The following is an 18,955-nucleotide window of genomic DNA, read 5'->3' on the forward strand; positions in this document are numbered from 1 at the left end:
ATCCCCAAGGGTTTAAAGTGCGTCCTGGCACCTCTGCCCTCTAAGGCACCGGCGGGTTCAAGCAGGGTTCAGATTTGCCCAGTGTGGCGTCTGGTAGGCAGCCAGCCAGGCAGGAACCTAGAAGTCCAATTGGGAGAGCATCGCGCCCATACCTGAGGGGAGGGGCCGGAGGCTGCCCCCAAGAAACGAGAGCTGAAATAATCGGAAGACTCGGTCTCCTGAGGACAAGTCCTCTGTTACTCTGCCGCCTGCACAAGTGTCCAGAAAGCGGGACGCCCTCGGTCCCAGTAATGACCGCGGGGGGTGAGGCAAGAACCGCCATCCTGCCCCAACCAGGAACAAGATCCCAGATACCTGCCTCTCGCTTCTCCCCAGCCTCTTATTTACTTATCTACACTTGGCGGTGGCTGTTTCTTTCTTTCTTTCTTTTTTTTTTTTTTTTACAGATAGTTTGTCAAGTTGGTTTCCATATAACACCCGGTGCTCATCCCTACAAGTGCCCTCCTCCATGCCCATCTCCCCCCTCCTCCCCACACCCATAAGTCCTCAGTTTATTCTCAGCATTCAAGAGTCTCTCATGGTTTGCCTCTCTCCCTTTCCCCGACCATTTCTCCCCTTCTTCTCCCCCATGGTCCTCCGTTAAGTTCCTCCCAATCCTCCTATACGTGCAAACATTTGATATTTGTCCTTTTCTGCCTGACTTAGTTCGCTCAGCATAACACCCTCAAGGTCCATCCATGTTGCTACACGTGGCCAGATTTCATTCTTTCTCATTGCCGTGTAGTATTCCATCGGCTGTTTCTAACTGAAGCAGTGTCTTGGCAGCTCGCTCGCCTGTCCATCAGCACCAGGCTCAAACCAGCGAGCGAGGCCAGTGCCTCGGGCCGGCTCCTGCGCGGGCAACGGTGGGAGGAGGGCTTGGGTCACGTGCTACCAGGAGCGTCTCCGCGCCTGCGCGGGTGGTCGGCGGACGTCCTGCAATCGTCCAGACGGCCGCTGGGACCCCGGGCGAGAGCCAGGAGAGGCTGGGCCCAGTCCTCCGCTTACCCGGCCGGCGCGCGGGTCCGCCTAGGCTGCGAACTCGGAGGGGGTCGGGGCCCGGCTTGCAAAGGGGGCGGGACCCGGCTTGCGGAGGAGCGAGGGGGCGGGGCCCGATTTGCGGAGGGGAGAGGGGCGGGGCCCGATTTGCGGAGGGGAGAGGGGCGGNGGGCAGGGACGTCTCCGCAGGGCTGTGTCCCTTCACTAGCTCCCAGGAGGTGCTTTACGGCAGCGTGTGCGAAGCGCAGCGCCAAGTACTGGAGAGGGAGTCAGAAAGGTAGGATCGCCCTTCCCACCCCTGAAAGGTTAGTCTCCGGGATGGACGGGGAGGGAACCGGGAACGCGTTAGTAAGCAGCGGTAATGAAAGACTGTCAGGCGCTAAATAGATTTCAGGGTTCGTTTTTTTTTTTTTTTAATTTTTAATGTTTTATTTATTTCTAGGAGAGAAAGCAACGTGAGCAGGGGAGGGTCAGAGAGAGAGGGAGACACAGAATCCGAAACAGGCTCCAGGCTCTGAGCAGGCTGTCAGCACAGAGCCCGACGCGGGGCTCGAACCCAGGAACCGTGAGATCATGACCTAAGCGAAAGTCCGGACGCTTAACCGACTAAGCTACCCAGGCACCCCAGGTTGCAGGGTTCGTGAGCTGAGAGTTAAAAGAAGTAATTCTCTCTAGGGATCAGGGATTGAGCCCAGAAGCATGGATAGGATTGATGTTAGTTACCAAGGAAAAGGGAAAGTGTTAACATGTACGGCACTTAGTTATATAGATAGACTATTAAAATATAATTTATTAAGCTCAGGGGCAGCGGATAAAGGAGCCAGAGCCCCTAACTACTTAACAAGCTTCAAGAAGGAATTCAGGTTTGGGTAGGATTTTGCAGAACGGGGGGGTAAAGTGTACAAAGCAGAGTTCCGCTGAAGGAAACAGTCTCCGTTTTGTGTTAGGCAGAGTACCCTCAAGTCGCGAGTCTAAGTATTTTGGCCGCAAAGACCAAAGCACCGCCCTCAAGGATTTTTATCTCTGTGGAGACTTGAATATTTAATGATTAGATGTATCCTCAGGATTCTGTGAAATTCCCCTAGCCTAGCTTTCAGGGAGGTCTTCGTAGAGGAGGCGGTAAAGCAGAAAGTGTGGTTGGTATATTTGAAGAGCTAACACATAGTAAAAATGGTGTGGGCGGGTAACTGGGCATAAGGTTGTAAATTTAGGGGGAGTCATGCTTTCTGGCAGATCTTGAAAGCCTATGGAAGTCATGCCAACCTGGGTATAAGCACCTGTAAAATATTGTAAAAGAAAAGTGTTGTGAACAGACTTTTTCAAAAGATAAATGAGACGGACAGATGACTAGGTAAGCTAGAGAAAGGATAGAGATGGGGACAAGTAGTTCAGAGGGTCAAATTGTAGCTCACCAAATCAATAAAATGAGAAATTTTGAGATCCAGAACTTTAATGGTACAGGGGATGAAGAGGGAGAGGACATCTGTTAGAGATATTTAAAAGATGAGATTGAAAGAGCTTGCTGCCAGAGATACCCTAAATTGGAGAGGTAGATAACTGTAAGGTAAGATGTACAGGAAGACGAGGAGGAGTTCAGTTCTGGGGTCTTCAGTAGTTGGTGTCCTTAGTGAAAGCACCTTTCGAAGGAAGATGGTAGGGCCGCCGGGGTGGCTCAGTCAGTTGAGCATCAGACTCTTCGATTTCCGCTCAGGTCATGATCTCAGGGTCCTGAGATCGAGGCCTGAGTCAGGCTCTGCGCGGTGCATGGAGCTTGCTTGAGATTCTCTTTCTGTCCCTCTGCCCTTCCCATGTGCATGCGTGCACTCTCTGTCTTTCATAGATAGATAGATAGATAGATAGACAGATAGATAGATAAAAATTTTAAAGAGAAGGAAGATGTTAAAAGCTGCATCTAGGGGCACCTGGCTGGCTAAGTCAAAAGAGCATGTGACTCTTGATCTCAGGGTTGTGAGTTCAAGTCCCACATTGAGTGTAGAGATAACATAAAAATAACTAAGTAGACAACTTTTTTTTAAAGGCCTAATTCTAGGGAATTGAGTATGAGTGGGAGGTGAACAACGTGTGCTTCTGTGTTGAGATCAGTAGCCTGTGAGACGCGACTCTTGGAAGTCTCTCAGATCACACAGATTCAGCGCATTAGTAATGAACTCCTATGGGTATGTGGGAAGATATGGTTTTTGTTTTGTTTTTTTTTATGTTTTATTTATTTCTAGGAGAGAGAGAGAGACAGCACGAGCAGGGAAGGGTCAGAGAGAGAGAGGGAGACACAGAATCCGAAGCAGGCTCCAGGCTCTGAGCTGGCAGTCAGCACAGAGCCCGACGCGGGGCTCGAACCCACGAACCGCGAGATCATGGCCTAAGCAAAAGTCGGACGCTTAACCGACTAAGCCACCCAGGCGCAGAAGATATGAAAAAGAAAATATAGCAGTAAATGAGTTGTAGAACCTAGGTGGTAGTTATACAGTGTTCACTGTACAATCTGTCAACGTTTCTGCATTTGTGAAATTTTTCATAAAATATTGAGAAAAATAAATGATCATCTTTACCCTCCAATTCTTCCTACCCCAATGGGCCCCAGCTCAATAAACAGAACCACCACCTACTCAGTTGTTTAGGCAAGAGACCTGGGAATCGCTCTCCTTCTCCCTTCTTCTTCTTCTTTTTTTAAAATATAATTTATTGGGGCGCCTGGGTGGCTTAGTCGGTTAAGTGTCCGACTTTCGCTTAGGTCATGATCTCGTGGTTCGTGGGTTCGAGCCCCGCGTCAGGCTCCGTGCTGACTGCCAGCTCAGAGCCTGGAGCCTATTTCAGAGTCTGTATCTCCCTCTCTCTCTGACCCTCCCCTGCTCACGCTGTCTCTCTCTCTCCTAGAAATAAATAAAAATATTTAAAAAAATAAAATAAAAAAATAAAATATAATTTATTGTCAGATTTCTCCTTCTCCCTTCTATTCCAGGCAGTCACCAAATCTCCTAAATAGCTCTTAAATCCCTCAACAGTACAGCTGTACCCTACACCAAGGTTAGGTTCTAAAATCAGTACATAAGGCAAAAATTACACAGTGAACATAACCTTTGGAAATCCCTTAAATCAATCATAAGATACAGTGGCCATCATCTTAAGTGTATAACTCTGTACACAAAATGTACATATAAGTGTATACGTACATAGTAAGGTACAGTACAGTATGTAATAAGAGTATATATACAGTATAACATTAGGGTGTTTTTAACTTCATAAAAAAAGGGAGATAGGGACACCTAGGTGGCTCACTCAGTTGACTGCCAAATTTGGTCTAGGTCATGACCGCACAGTTCATGGTTTTGAGCCCCACCTAGGACTCTGGGCTGACAGCTCAGAGCCTGGAACCTGCTTCTCAATCTGTCTTCCTCTCTCTCTGCCCCTCCCCCTCTCACACTTTGTCTCTGTTCTCAAAAATAAATTAAAATGTTTACAAAAATTATTTTAAAAGTTCCCTTTTATTTCCCAGTTTGCTAAGAGTTTGTTGGTTTTTTTCCCCCAAGTAATTTCTAGCCCCAACATGGGGCTCAAACTCACAAACCTGAGATTAAGAGTCACATGCTTTAACAACTGAGCCAGCCAGGCACACTCACTAAGAGTTTTGTATCATAAATATAAGCCAAATTGTATTAAATATTTTTCCTGCAGCTGTGGAGATAATCTATGATTTTTCTTGTTTGGTTTGTTAATGTGGTAAATTCATGAATTGATTTTTTAAAAAGTTAAGCTTAGCTTGTATTACTAAAATAATCATAAACACAACTTGGACATGAAGTGTCATTCGTTTTTATATATTGCTGGATTCAACTTCTTAATATGTTTTTATAGAATTTTTGTTATCGTTCATGAGTGGGGTCTACCTGTAATTTCTCTTCCTCATAATGTCTTTATCAGTTTTTAGTAACAAGATTACATATTTGGTGGCTTTTATGAGGTGGTCTGTTAGGTGCAACCACAAAAGACAGAAAAGAGCAGAGGGGGAAAAAAAACTCACAGGTCCTAGAAACGAGACAGAAACCCATTTTCGTAGATTAAAAAAAGAAAATAAAGCATTCACAGGGCCACATTGGAAAGACACCAGAGTCAGGAGGCAGAAGATAGAGGGATGTGAGAAGGTGTAGGCCACAGACTTTCTTAAGGGTTCTGGGAAAAGGCAAGGCAGGGAAGGGTTTAGAACTGACTGGTTTGAATAATTTTGGCCAGCTTCGGATTGTAGGGCCAGTCCCTAGTTCCCTGGCACCTAGCTGTGGGATGATTAAGGCTGAGGAGTATTGCCTCCCTGGGTGAAAAGGGCTAGATGGAGTAGGGAAGGCTCTGGATAATGCTCCCAGCTGGGCCATCTCCATCTCTTAAGAATTGTCTGGGGTGGGGTGGGGGCGGTGTGCCTAGGTGGCTCAGTGGGTTAAGCATCTTGATTTCAGCTCAGGTTACAAACTCCCTGTTTGTGAGATCGAGCCCCCTCATCGAGCCCCCTCATCGGGCGCTGTGCTGATAGTATGGGGTCTGCTTGGGATTCTCACCCTTCCTCTTTCTCTGACTCTCCCCTGCTCATGCTCTCTGTCTCTCAAAAATAAACATTAAAAAAAGAAGAAGAAGGAGAAAAGAAGGAGGAGGAGAAGACGAAGGAGAAGAAAAGAAGAAGGAGGAGAAGAAGAAAAATTGTTTCTCCCAAGCCAGAAAAGGCTTTTCTAGAATGTCAAAACATAGTAATATATAGAAAATTTTAGATTATTGAAACTGATGGTTTTAGCCTCCCAACTTCAGCTCAGGTCATGATCTCACAGCTTGTGGGTTCGGTCCCGGTCTCTGTGCTGACTGCCAGCTCAGAACCTGGAACCTGTTTCAGATTCTGCGTCTCCCTCTCTCTCTCTTCTCTCTCTCTCTCTCTCTCTCTCTCTCTCTCTCTCTCTCTCTCTCTCTCTCTCTCTCTCTCTCTCTCTCTCTCTCTCTCTCTCTCTCTCTCTCTCTCTCTCTCTCTCTCTCTCTCTCTCTCTCTCTCTCTCTCCTCTCTCTCCCTCTCTCTCTCTCAGAAATAAATAAAACATTAAAAAATTAAAAAATAAATAAACTGATGTTATCTAGTTGAATCCATGGGATTGGTGAGCTTAGGGTCCTCCTATTCCATCTTCTCTTTCTTCAAAAAATTTAAAAATACGTATTTACAATATATTGTACTAGGCTCAAAGTGAGTTGGTAAATGTAATTACTTTTCTCTGAAAGGGTTTGCACAATATTGACCTCATATCTTCTGTAAATGTTTGATAGAAGTTGCTGATGAAGCCATGTGGGACTGGGAAAATTTTAAACTGGTGTTTAAACTCTTTTAAATTGCTGGTCTATTCAGAATTTCTGTTTTTTCTTGGGCATTTTATAAGCTGTCTTTTTCCCCCTTGGGAATTTATCCATTCCATAAAAATTTTCCAACACTTTAGGGTCAAGTTCCTAATATCCTCTTGGTTTCTTCTAAAGGTCTGTAGGGACTATGGTAATGCCCTGTTTTTCATTTTCATTCCTTACAGAGTTCATTTGTGCCTTCTCTCTCCCTCTCTCTCTCTCTCTTTTCTTTTTTATTTGACCAAAGGTTGATTAGTTTCATTAGTCTTCTCAAAGCACCAACTTGCTTTATTTTTATTCTATTGTATGTAATGTATGCTTTCAATTATCTGTATTATTCCCTTATTTCTAATTTCATCAAATTTAATTTGCTATTTTTCTACTTTTTGATGTATCTAAATTCATTAATTTTCAAATTTTCTTCTGATTTAACTGTGTAAGGCTATAAATTTCCATCAATAGCTTGTAACCCATAACCTTTGATATGTAATAGTTCTTGATTATTTATTTCAGCATAATAATAATTCAGCATTATAATTTCTTCTTTGATTCATGAATTATTTAGAAGTATATTATTTTATTTCCAAACATCTGGGGTTTTCTAGCTGTCCTTTTATTTTTGATGTCTAACATAATTGTGTTGTGGCTAAAGAATAAACTCTGAATGAGTTTAACCCTTTGGATTTGTTGAAACTAGGCTTTATGGCTTAGTGGATGGTCAATAAATACTATGTGCATGTTTGAAAAGAACATGTATTTTGCAGTTTTTCAGATATAGTATTCTATATGTTTATTTGGTACAGATAGTTAATTGTATTATTCAAATCTATATATATATTATATTTACATTATAATTTCCTGGTGAATTGAACTTTTTAACCTTTTTTTTTTTAAACCATTGATCCTTTTTATAATTATGAGTATCTTTCTTTATCTTTAGTAAAAAGCATAATAGTTGGATCTAAAAAAAAAAATTCCTGGGGCGCCAGGGTGGTTCAGTCCATTGAGCATCTGACTTCGGCTCAGTTCATGATCTCGCAGTTCGTGGCTTTGAGCCCCATATGGACAGGCTAGAGCCTGGAGGCTGCTTTAGATTCTGTGTCTCCCTCTCCCCCTGCTCCTCCCTGCTTGCTCTCATTCTCTCTCTCTCTCAAAAATAAATAAACCATTAAAAATATTTTTAAATAATCCAGTCAGACAACCATTGTCTTTTCTTAAGTTTGTTTGTTTGTTTGTTTGTTTTGAGAGAGAGAGGGAGGAGCATAGAGAGAGGGAGACAGAGAATCCCAAGCAGGCTCTGTGCTGTCAGTGCAGAGCCTTACATGGGGCTTGATCTCACAAACCATGAGATCATGACCTGAGCTGAAATCAAGAGTCGGATGCTTAACCGACTGAGTAGTTTCCATACTTTTTCGTTATGTTTCCTTTCCTTTCCTTTCCTTTCCTTTCCTTTCCTTTCCTTTCCTTTCCTTTCCTTTCCTTTCCTTTCCTTCCTTTTTTCTTTCTTTCTTTTTCTTTCTTTCTTTCTTTCTTTCTTTCTTTCTTTCTTTCTTTCTTTCTTTCTCTCTCTCTTTCTTTCCTTTTCTTTTTTCTTTTCTTTTCTTTCTTCTCTCTTTCCCTTCCCCTTCCTTCCTTCCTTCCTCCCACCCTCTCTTTCCTTTCCTTTCCTTTCCTTTTCTTTTTTCTTTTCTTTTCTTTTTTCTTTTCTTCTCTTCTCTTTTCTTTTCTTCTCTTTTCTTTTCTTTTCTTTTCTTTCTTCTTACAGCTTCATTGGGATGTAATTCACTTACCATATAACTCACTCATTTAAAGCATACAACTAGGAGTGACTGACTGGCTCATTCAGTAGAACATGCAGCTCTTGATCTCAGGGTTGTAAGTTCTAGCCCCACATTAAATGTAGAGCTTACTTTAAAATTAAAAAAAAAAAGTATAAATAAATAAATAAATAAATAAATAAATAAATAAATAAATAATAAAGTATACAATTAAGTGGGTTTTTAGTATATTCACAAAAGTTGTGCAGCCATTGCCACAAATTTTAGAACACTTTTATCACCCCAGAAACAGACCCTTTATCATTTATATGTCACCCTCATTCCTCCCATCCACTCCCCAGCCCCTGCCTGCCAGCCCTAGGTGACCACTCATTTGCTTTCTGTCCTTATAGATTTTTTTCCTAAATTCCATATAAAAGGAATCATTCAATATGTGCCCTTTTATGTCTACCTCCTTTTACTTTGCATATTTTCTTTTTTTCCTTTTTTTTAATGTTTTATTTCTGAGAGAGAGAGAGAGACAGAGCGTGAGTGGCGGAGGGTCAGAGAGACAGGGAGACACAGAATCCGAAACAGGCTCCAGGCTCTGAGCTAGCTGTCAGCACAGAGCCCGACGCGGGGCTCAAACCCATGAACCGTGAGATCATGACCTCAGCTGAAGTCAGATGCTTAACTGACCGAGGCACCCAGGCACCCCTACTTCACATATTCATATTTTCAAGGTCCATCCATATCATAGTATATATCAGTACTTACTTTTTATGGCTGAGTGATACTCCATTGTGTGGGTATGACACATTTTATTCACTCACTGGCTGATGGCATTTCAGTTGTCTCATTTTTTTCTATTATTAGTTCTAACATGAATATTCATGTACAAGTTTTTATGGGAACAAATGTTATCATATCTCTTGGGTACAGAATTTTGGGGTCACATGGTGATCCTATGTTTAACCTTTGAGGAACTGCCAAACTGTTTTTTCCAAAGTGGCTGCACTATTTTACATTCCTAGCAGCAATATGTGAGGGTTCCAGATTTTCCATATCCTTATCAACCCTCACTACTAACTTTCTTTTTTATTTTAGCATTCTGGTGGGTGCCAGATGAGGTGCTTTTCATTGTGGTTTTAATTTGCATTTCTCTACTGGCTAATGATGTTGGCATTTTTCCATGTACTTATTGGCTATTTGTATGTCTTGTTTTTTGTTTTCATTGTTTTAATGTTTATTTATTTATTTTGAGAGAGAGTGAGAGCACAGCAGGGGAGGAGAAGAGAGAGAGGGAGAGAGAGAATCCCAAGCAGGCTCCACTCCATGAGCCCCGATGCAGGACTCAATCTCACATGAGACCTGAGCTGAAATCAAGAGTCAGACACTCAACCCACTGAGCCACACAGATGCCCCTGGATATCTTCTTTGGATTAATGTCTATTCAAATCCTTTCACCATTACTTAACTGGTTGACTTTTTACTACTAAATTGTAAGAGCTCTTTATAGATTCTCGTTAAAAGTCCTTTGTTATATATATGATTTGCCAATATTTCCTCCCACTGTGTGGATTGGATTGTCTTTTTACATTTTTGTTTAAATAAACTCTACTCCCAATGTGGGGCTCGAGCTCATGACCCCAAGACCAAGAGTTGCATGTTCTACTAACTGAGCCAGCCAGGTGCCCTTGTGTTTTTACTTTCTTGATGGTATCCTCTGAAGCACAAAAGTTTTAAATTTCATATAGTCTAATCTGTTTTTTCTTTAGTTGTTTATGCTTTTGGTGTTATATCTAGAAAACTGTTGCCTGACCTGAGGCCACAAAGATTTACTCCTAGGTTTGTTTTCTTCTAAGCCTTTTATATTTTTAGGTCTTTGTCCCCTTTAGAGCTAATTTTTTTATATCACATGAGGTAGGTGGTCCACTTTTATTCATTTGTATGTACAAATGGATATCCGCATGGGTATACAAGTGCCCCAGAATTGTTTATTGAAAAGACTATTTTGTCCCTATTGGATTTTTAGCACCATGTTGAAAATCAATTGACCATAAATGTGAGGATTTATTCTGGACTCTGAATTCTATTTGACTGACCTGTCTGTCCCCTTATGCCACCACCACACGGTCTTAATTCCTGTAGCTTTGTAGTAAGCTTTGAAATCCAGAAGTGTGGATCCTCTGAATGTTGTGGCTTTTAATTTTTTAACTGTTTATTTTTGAAAGAGAGAGCAAGCAGGGGAGGGGCAGAGAGAGAGGAAGAGAGAGAAAATCCGAAGCAGGCTTCACACTGTCAGCCCAGAGCCCAACACAGCGCTCACACTCACAAACCATGAGATCATGACTTGAGCTGAAGTTGGACACTTAACCTACTGAGCCACCCAGGTGTCCCTCTTGTGGCCTTTAAAGGTAATTTGTCTGTTTTATTCTGACCGCTTTTACTGTTTTCTCCTTGTATTTGGTTTTCTGTAGTGTCACAAATGTATAAGACTGTGAATTTTTTTTTTATTTATCCCACTTAGGATTTGTTGGATTCTTAAATGTATGATTTAATGTGTAGACATTTTTGAGCCACTGTTTCGCCAAATATTGCCTATGTCCATTCTTTCATTCTGGACTCTGCTTTGACCTTTTCATTGTGATATCCATGTCTCGTACCCACCCCTTGCATTTTCTTTCTTTTTTCCCCATTATGCATCATTTTGGGTATTTTCTTCTGACCTATATTCCAGTTCATTAGTTTTTCCTTTACTAGTTCTTTAAAAAAAAACAAACTTGTTTATGTTTATTTCTTATTGAGACAGAAACAGACCAGAATGAGTAGGGGATGGGCAGAGAAAGGGAGGCAGAATCCAAAGCAGGCTCCAGGCTCCAAGCTGTCAGCACATAGCTCGACCCTAGGCTCGACGTGGGGCTCGTACCCACAGACCGCCAGATCGGGACCTAAGCCTAAGTTGACACTTAACCAACTGAGCCACCCAGGCGCCCCTCCTTTACTATTTCTAATCTGCTGATAAAACTGTTTCAGTTCTCATATTTGGTTATTGTAGTTTTAAGTTCCAGAATTTACATTTCCCCCCCTGTTTAACATTTGTAATATCATTTTTTTTTAAGTTTTCTTTTCCCAGCCAACTTTTCCATTCTTGGCTTTGTAATCTGTGCTGCTCATTTCAAGGAGAAGGAGACCCTATGAGCCCACTTTATGACCTATTGTACCTGCTGTTCTTACTCGTGGTGTCTGATATCCTGGGGTTATCTTTGTGTACTGGCCATTGTTTTTGAAAATTATTTATAGAAATACCTTGAGGTTCAAGATAATATGGTCTTCCTCTAAAGAGAAGTTATGATTTACCAGCGCCTGAGGGCACTAGCAACCCAGAACCATGTGACTTTGAAATTTTCACTCTGGCCCCTCCCTGTGGCTGCAGTTGCAGTTCAGTCTTTTCCAGAACAAAGCCCCAGGGCATAGGCAGCCTTCAGAGGAGAGACTTCACTTCACTTTGCCCTCTTCAGTATTTCTGCATCTCAATTCAGCAAGTCCTCAAATCTTGTTACTTCTCTGATGCTTTTTTTAAAAGTTTATTTATTTTGAGAGAAAGAGCAAGCAGGGGAGAGGCAGAGAAGGAGAGAGAATCCCAAGCAGGCTCTGCATTGTCAGCCCAGAGCCCAGACGCAGGTCTGAACTCACGAACCATGAGATCGTGACCTGAGCTGAAACCAAGAGTCAACGCTTAACCAGCTGATGCCCCACTGATGCTTTTAAGATAACTTTTTAAAGTTTAAGTGTTATTGGTATGAAGGTTAATTTTATTTGAATTCTTCAGGTGTCCATATCCGGAATTGGTAAACCCTTTAATCGTCATTTGAAGGGTCCAGTAAGCAGCAGTATCTTCAGAAAAGGTAGGATCCTCACTGTCTCTGGGATCAAGTTTGGTTGGTCTAAGTCAGTCATGGTAACCCTCTTTCTCTATACCCAAGGTGGGCATAAGGCCCATTTTTGGGAGAAAAAAACACAAGAGAAAAACTCCTGGGAATCTGTGAATGAATTTATTGTGCCCTTCTGAAAGCACTGCTTGGGAAGCAGAGCCCTTTCTCCTGTTTAAAAAAAAAATTTTTTTTAACCTTTATTTATTTTTTGAGAGACAGAAAGTGAACGGGGGAAGGGCAGAGAGAAGGGGAGACACAGAATCCAACGCAGGCTCCAGGCTCTGAGCTGTCAGCACAGAGCCCGACGCGGGGCTGGATCCCAAGAACAGAGAGATCATGACCTGAGCCGAAGTCGGATGCTTAACTGACTGAGCCACCCAGGCGCTACTTTGCTTCTAGACTTCTTAAGGAAATAATAAACATCCTTATGGTTTCACTGTGGGTCAGATTTTCTGTTGTGTGCAGCCCAAAGCATTCCAAACTGACATATCATCCTTCAAAGACTCCACTCGAAAGGCCACTGCCTCAGGGAGGTCTTCCTGAAATCCCCTCATCCGCGCACTTATGGGCCCTCATCGTGGTTGCAGTTATTTGTAGAATGATAGTCTTTCTCTCTGGGCTGTTAAGTCCATGGGAACAGAGACCACAGTCGGGGTCCAAGACCCCAGCCCAATGCCAGCCATGGTAGCCTCTAAATAAATAATCATCCAAATAAACAAATGAAGGGTCAAGAGCCCAAGTACTTGGATAAACGGGATGAAAATCCTGGACAATATGAATTACAATGTGTGCAATTATGCTTCTTCTAACACATGAAAACTGTTAAAGCTCAAAGAATCATTGCAGAAGGGTTGGAGTGGTCATCGTGAGAAAGGGTGTGAGTGTTTATCCGGTATGAGTGAGAGCTGCCAAGTAGCGGTAAAGACCCCGCTGGGATTCGACCCCATAAATGTGCATTGGCATCGACCAGCAGAATTCTGAGATTCCTTCCAGCAGTGCTCTGCCGGCTAGATGTGTGAGCGAAGTGGGTAATCAGACTGATCCAAAGATGGGGACTTGCGGCACAGACTGCTTTCTGTTCTGTTCTCTAGTGAAGTAAATAAAAGTAGCTATGGAATTTTATTTATTTACTTTCTTATTTTGTAAGTTTATTTATTTTGAGAGGGAGAGAAAGAGAGCACAAGTCGGGGAGGGGCAGAGAGAAGGGGAGACAGACTCCCAAGCAGGCTCTGCGCCACCCAGGCGCCCTTGGAATTTTATTTTTAATTTTATTTTTATGTTTATTTATTTTGAGAGAGAGAGAGCATGCATGCGTGTGAATAGAGGAGGGGCAGAGGGAGAGAGAGAGAGAGAGAGAGAATCCCAGTGCGGGTGTCAATCTCACCACCTGTGAGATCATGACCTGAACCAAAATCAAGAGTGCTTGATGGACTGCGCCACCCAGGCGCCCCTACTTCCACCCTCTCAATGAAGTGAAGTAAATCTCTTAAAATTCAAAGCCATGCCCTTTTGTTCCAGACTGGAGAATATTACCGTGGCTGCAACACCCACCCAAGGTCTTTCCCCATCACCGACTTGCTGTGCAAGGGCTTGAGGGGGGCATCTGTGAATTTCTTAAGGGGCGTGTGGGCTCGCATGCATTTTTCTGGGGAGAGTGGCAAAGGGGTCCATGGTGGAGAAAGGTGAGAGCCACTGCCTGGGGTTGGCTGCCTGGAGTTGGCTGCCAGTCTCGGCCACGGTGTGGCTCAGGGCTTGACTGATGAGTAGGTGTATCCCTTGCTTACGGAGGAGAGGCGGTGGGCACGGTGGCAGGTGTGCAGACTCGAGAGTCAGAGGCCCGGGCTGTGCCACGCGGCTCCCCAGTTTCCCCCTCCATGAGCTGGAACTGGTAATCACAGCGCCTTCCCTCAGGGCACTTAGAGCTGATTTTTATTAGAGCTAATTGTTAATGCTGCATCCTAACACGCATCCGAGGACTAAGACCTGGCCCTGGAGGCGGCGTTCGAGGGCACACAGCTGCCGCCCATCTGGTGCAAAGCATTCTCTCCCCTCAGACACTGTGTAACATGGGGCAGGCTCCCTAACTGCTCTGTGCCGCCTGTCTCACCTGTAGTATGGAGATGATGATAATAACCAGCTCATAGGAATGTCACAGGGGCTCCAGGCAGGCTTGGAGCAGTGCCTCCTACTCAGGGAGTGCTTGGTTGCTTGTTTAATTTTTTAGGCAGGCTTTGAGCCCAGCGTGGTGCTTGAACTCACGACCCAGAGGTTAAGAGTCACGTGCACTACGACAGAGCCAGCCAGGAACCCTGCTGTTCCCATTATTATTATTGCTGTCTAGGTACATTCAATCTCCTCATTCTGATGAGAGACTAACCTAACCGCCCTTCCACCTGCCCCCCTGCCTCATTGTATTCCCCTCTAAGAGTGTCTCCCCGTCTCTCCCCCCGTTCCACCGATAGCAATCCCACTCCTGAAACCCCACACCATTTCAGGCCTTCCCAACTCAGACTCCCAGCATTGAACCAATCATGTGGCGTGCTGCCGCCAGGCCTTCCTGCCCCTCTCACTGCACCTCTCTCCATTCTTTGCACAGCGAAGGCCCTCACCGGACAGCTGCAGAATGGAGATCAAAGACTTGATGATTCTACTGGCCCAGGATGTTCACATGTTCAAGTGAAGGAGGGAGGAGTCCCCGAAAGACTCCTGAACACACATGGCCAGACCACATGGAAAACCAGAACTCGGGCACCCACACCCTGCAGACACCTGCCCAGGAAATCAACTCCTCATCTACGATAAACCCAGGTAATCCATAGGTCCCATTTGCAACAAGTCAGGCTATCTGTAGGAACGATTCAGAAAGCTAACCGCTAACGTCTGGAACAGTTGGCTCCAAATGGCCAGAACTGACAACTCCCCTAAGTTTTGTCCACTTTGTGACTTAGGAGCAGCCAGAGAAAGTCGAATACGCGCCCCCAGCCAATCATACAGGATGCCCGGCTTCTAGGCACCTGCCTTCCGGCTTCCCCACGCCAACGGCCTCCAGAGGAGGCACCAGGCACCTGAATCTTCCCCGCTTCTCTGCTACAAATAAAGTGTCCCCACCCCTTCACCAGGCCTGAGTCTCTCTTAAAATGCAAGCGACCAAGGCTGACTGACTCCCGCGCTGCAGCAAGCTCTGAATCAATAGCCTTTGCTTTTTGTCACTTGCTGGGTCTTCGTTTATTTCCACAAGGCCCAGGAACGGCAGCCCAGGGAGCGGAGCATGGAGCTCTGAGCCCTCGGACGACAGAGCTGCTGGCTGGTCCGCTGGAAACACTGATCAGACCTTTGGACTCCGCCGAGCCAGGGCGGGAGATGCCAAATTGACTCAGATTAAAGCCCCGGGGCATAAAATCACAAAAGAGTTTTTGTTAGACGCTGATTGGGAAGGAGGGGCCCCAGAGATCTGGGAAAAGGGTAGGACATCTGGGAATAGAGAAATGAGGGAGAGGCAGGACCCTGCCTAGAGCAGAGCCGGGATGGCCTGAGGCTACTCTGACAGACGGAGAATGGAGGCAAGATTCCTGGCTGACCTCTCCGCCAAGACACTTAATTCAACCCAGAGATATTTACTGAGTGCCCCCTTCTGGGTGCTAGTGGTGGGACCGGCAAGGCCACTGGCTTCCAGGGGCTCACATCCTAGTGAGGGGATGCGGGAGATGGCTAAAGAAGCCGTCAGCGCTGAGGAAAATGACGAGGGATGGTGCCCTAGAGGAGGGGTGCCGCGAGGGGGCCCTCTTGGAGGGATGAGGTTTGAGCCGACACCTAAGTTAACCAGCAGTGTAGCCCTCAGGGGAAATGGTTTCCCGGGCAGAGGGAGAGGTTTAAGCAAAGACCCTGAGGTGAGACCTGGGTGTGACATGTCCCATAAGGAACGGAATGGTGGGTGTGGCCATCCTGGAGGGACGCTCAGGGACCCCACGAAAGAGCGGCCTTCCAAGCCAGTCTAAGAGTTCAGATTTTATTTTGGTCTTCGTACAACAGGGAGTTGTTGGAAGAAGGCACCGAATGGCTTACTTTGCTTAACATGCTTCTCAGGGCATCAGAAGCTCTCCTTTGTCGACATCTTGTCAAGGTGCCATCAGGTAGCGCAAGTGCGCATGCGGGGTAACAGGGCCACCCAGAATCCCTTGCGGAGTAGGACCGAAAGGGCCACGGAGTCTGTTATCAACCCCTGGAATTGCACACTGAATTTTTGTGCGTGTGTGCACCCTGGTTTAGTGAGGAACCCCGAGTTTCTTCAGACTCTCAGAGGAATCTCTGCCACTAAAAAAAAGGCCAGAAAGGGAGAAGGTTGACTTCTACGCTTGCATACGCCTGTGCCAGCTCAGTAAGGACACAGATGTTGTCTCTAGGAGGGGGGTGGGGGCGGGGCAGGACCGGGAACTTTCCACTGTGTACCACGTGCTTTACCTATTTTTAAAAGGCCACTTCAGCGTAAAGGACCGAAGCTGGAGAAGAAGGGATGGGTGGGGAAGGAGGTGCCAGAGTCTTGGTGTGGCCGGGGACGGGCAGCGACACATATCTGCCGGTCCAGACTTGACCGCCCCACCCCTAGCCTTGCTCCCACGACTCGCCCCGCAGAGCCCGGCCCAGAGAGGCGCACCTGGCCCTGAGCCTGCCCAGGGCTCAGCTGCCCTGTGAGCAGGACAGGAACAGATGCCCTTTGCTTGGTCACCCAAGCCACTGGCCTGTGTCTGTGTCCTGGGCTCCTCCGACCCCCGAGCCTTCATGGAGAGAAGCTCAAGCGACCCGAGCATGCTGGTGACCCCACCAGGCGCCCTCAGCTCCATCTGAACACACCTCCATTCCCAGCCTCTCAGCTGGCCATTTTGCTTGGAGTCAAAGCCCCCTTGCTCTGCTTCACCCCTGCGCCCACCCTAGCTGGAGCCCAGACGAGGCTGTTTTCTCTGATCCCCTCCAGCCTCTAGGCTTGGATCTGCTTTGCCTCCCCACAGATAGATCTGGCCCAGCCTTGGGGACCCACCTGTTCCCAGCCATCAGCCAGTGGGCAGGGACCAGCCTCCCTGGGGTGTCGAGTCCCCTGGTGATCCAGGGCCACACGCCAGGGAGTGGAGTCAGCAGCCGATGACAGGCCCCTGCCAGGGTGCGGAGCAGGTGAGGCCCCCGGTATACCCTTGGGGGAGGGGCCAAGGTGGGTCTGTGCAGGTCAGTTAAACCACAGAGCTGTTATCCTGCTGCGGAACAATCCAGACCTTTCAGTGCCTTCCTCCCGAGGCCCCAGACCAGACAGGTGTGTGCAGGCACAGTTGCTTACACTTGCAGAGCCGAACGGAATCTACTGCCCATTCCTCTAACACTAGAATAACTGCATCAGAACACCGGCCAGTATTTGCAGGCACTTCCTGTGGCCAGGCGCTATTCAGTTAAAGACTGTGTGTATCACCTTGTTCGGGGGCACCTGGGGGGCTCAGTCAGTTAAACGCCCAACTTTGGTTCAGGTCATGATCTTGTGAGTTCAAACCCTGCACCAGGCTCTGTGCTGACAGCTCAGAGCCTGGAGCCTGCTTCGGATTCTGTGTCTCCCTCTCTCTCTGTCCCTCCCTCGCGAGTACTTTGTCTCTCTCTCTCTCTCTCTCAAAAATAAATAAGCATAAAAACAAAAAAAGTGAACAGCATCCAGATGCAGCCTGCCCGCAACCACATCAGGCCAGGGCGCGTGGACTAGCAGAGATGAGTGCAGCTAGAGGGCACGCGGTCATGCCGGGCCAGCATCTGCTCTGAGGAAGAGGCGGCATTTGAGCTGAGCTTGAGAAAGGAGTGGGATGTGAGGGCTGGGAAGGAGAGAAGACATTCCATGGATGCTGTGGACACAGTGTCACACATCTGCATTGGCCGCTGCCACTGTCATCTCTCTGTAGGAGGTCAGGGGAGCTTAATCAGGTGGTGGCCACAGAAGGGACGAGGACACATAAACTGTGGGAAGGGCAGGAAGCCTCTGGGCTAAGAGCCCAGATCTGAGATCTCATTCTGGGTTTGCGGGGAGCCGTCACGATCTCTTCACCTGTAAAACGAAGGATGGGGCAAAATGCGTCTGGAGTTCCATACTGTTCTAGAACAAGGAGAGAGAGGCGTCAGGAGGACTCCAGGATTTTGAAGAACAGTCTTGACAGCAGGTGAGAAGTCAGGAGAGGAAGCAGGTTTGGGGGAAAGACTTCACTGGGTTTTAAGTAAACTGAGAGGACCTCATTGGGACCCTCCCTTCCCCCGGTTCTAGGTGCCCCCACCACAGGCTGACCCGGTGCGCCCACCCCGTCCGAAGTCAGAGCCAGGGGGAGGAACTGACCTTTGCTCTAGGATATTTGTCAGCTTCTCTCTGTGAATAAACACCAACACCTGAATAAACACCAACACCGTCCGGCGTCCTGGCGAAACTCATCCTGCCCAGTGCCCGGAGGTGAGAGAGGGTCCCCTAAGGTGACAGTTGTTTCCATCGCCCCGGGTAAGGGAAGCTTGAACCAGAAATTATTGAGAAAGAAATTGAAATGCGGTTCCTTCATACCTGTGTTCCAGCACCCGGATTACTACCCGGTTCACAGGCAAACTGCCCCACGAGTGGTGTAGACGAGGGGCCGCTCGCTTGGGGGTGCAGACATCCCCCATGGAGCTCAGGAACGAGTTCGCCCAGACTGGGGACCCAGCCCCTGTAATTTAATAATGCAGAGGACTGCCGTGTCCAGGGGTTGGGCTCAGGGAGAGAGGTGGACAGAGATGGTCCTGGGAGATGAGGAGTTCACTCAGAGAGACTGAGCTGGGGCTGCAGGCGGGGTGGGGGTCAGGGGG

The 18,955-nt window shown here is 46.4% G+C and overlaps 2 long non-coding RNA genes across 4 annotated transcripts in view; both read left to right on the plus strand.

The window, feature by feature from the left end:
* The first annotated feature begins 962 nt into the window (after positions 1 to 962).
* LOC144238702 (uncharacterized) lies at positions 963 to 15,226 on the plus strand. 3 transcript variants are annotated; one of them, XR_013337193.1, is made up of 6 exons: positions 963 to 1,062; positions 1,247 to 1,343; positions 10,406 to 10,588; positions 12,004 to 12,079; positions 14,703 to 14,914; positions 15,055 to 15,226. It is a non-coding gene; the product is annotated as an uncharacterized LOC144238702 (long non-coding RNA). The 3 variants fall into 3 exon arrangements; XR_013337192.1 differs by having other exon boundaries at positions 1,247 to 1,315; XR_013337194.1 differs by lacking the exon at positions 10,406 to 10,588 and having other exon boundaries at positions 1,247 to 1,315.
* Positions 15,227 to 18,224: 2,998 nt separating this feature from the next.
* Positions 18,225 to 18,955, plus strand: part of LOC144238703 (uncharacterized) — a 3,414-nt gene continuing 2,683 nt past the window's right edge. Inside the window, exons 1-2 of the long non-coding RNA XR_013337195.1 lie at positions 18,225 to 18,288; positions 18,390 to 18,569. This is a non-coding gene — a long non-coding RNA (uncharacterized LOC144238703). The remainder of the gene's footprint in view (positions 18,289 to 18,389; positions 18,570 to 18,955) is intronic.

This window comes from Crocuta crocuta, unplaced genomic scaffold, assembly GCF_008692635.1.
Source record: "Crocuta crocuta isolate KB4526 unplaced genomic scaffold, BGI_CrCroc_1.0 scaffold415, whole genome shotgun sequence".
In the NCBI taxonomy this organism is placed as follows: Eukaryota; Metazoa; Chordata; class Mammalia; order Carnivora; family Hyaenidae; genus Crocuta; species Crocuta crocuta.